We start from the raw sequence: 1,338 nt of genomic DNA on the forward strand, positions 1-1,338 counted from the left end.
ATCCTACAAGTGGTTTAGAACAGGGGGAGGGTAATGAAAGAGGGAGACACACAGCACAATAACGTATCAAGGCATTTTCATGTAGCGTTTCCATTTACTCCTTGCACCTACCAATCAGACAAGGTGGCGTCGACTGCCAGTCAAAAGAACTCTGGTTCTCTATTCAACAACTTTAATTAATGGCTTAACAAGTAACCCCTCAAATCCCTTCCCCTCCAAAAAATGTGAAAAAAAATATATATATATAACCATGGTGCACAACAACGATATAAAGCTTGGCTGTGGCTCTGATTATCCTCCGAGTCTCAGACCGAGCGTGCTATTCGCATGAGCCATTCTTGCCGCGCTGGGCAAAGATACATCTTTACTCCAATTTACTGTATCAAAACAACTTTCATTAAATTTGCTTTGTTGAATCAGTTCTGTATGAAACGTGGTGTTGCAGCTAGGAATCAATCCTCGTTGTATATTTCAATGACGTGGATTAGAATCCCCGATCAATTCATCTATATAAAATGAACGAACAACAAAAATATAGTCAATTAATATTTACAGCCACACTCTTGATTCAAGAACACCTGCCATTCAGTATGTAGTTTTTCCTAATGGAGATGTTAAAGATTCATGCAGATGGTATGCCTGATATCAACAAAACATTGAGATACCAGTTATGAATGCGTTCAAATTCCTCATAATCAAGAGCAGTTCACACCATGAACCACCAGCATTAAGGTCATAAAATGAAATGCAGAAAATATTCACATAGTTTTTCTTTACTCCTCTATAAAATGCTTACAACGGTTTTGGCACTGATCACAATACTGTTCACTAAAACAAAACTAGAGAGCTATTCATTGGACACATCCAAATCATTCACTCTTTTTTTTTTAACTCATATTTTTTTTTTCTTCTAAGTACCTCTAACAGTAAGTCCTTACGAAAACTATAGAGAAAAATTGATGAGAAAAAAAAGAATATTGACTGTGGACACCAAGGTACAAACACAGCATCTCTACAACTACTGTTTAGTGAAGAAGGTCTCAGGAACATTGACGAAGGCTAGCAATGCTCTGCCATCCCGTTTTATTTTTTGCGTGCGTTCGTGTAATAGTGTGTGTTTGTGCGGTGCGTGCATGTAATAGTGTTGTTTGTGCGTGCCTGACTGTGTAGTGTAGTGCATATCTACGAGGAGAAATAAGAGAAATATTGCTGGTATTTTAAGTACGGCCATTGCTCACTCACACATTTTGTTGTTGCTAAAAGTGAAATGGAAATCAGAATAACAAATTTTGGGATGCAAAATAAGAAATACGCAGTGAGCTGTTATTGTTGTTACTG

Source organism: Penaeus monodon, chromosome 33 (genome assembly GCF_015228065.2).
Source record: "Penaeus monodon isolate SGIC_2016 chromosome 33, NSTDA_Pmon_1, whole genome shotgun sequence".
NCBI lineage: Eukaryota > Metazoa > Arthropoda > Malacostraca > Decapoda > Penaeidae > Penaeus > Penaeus monodon.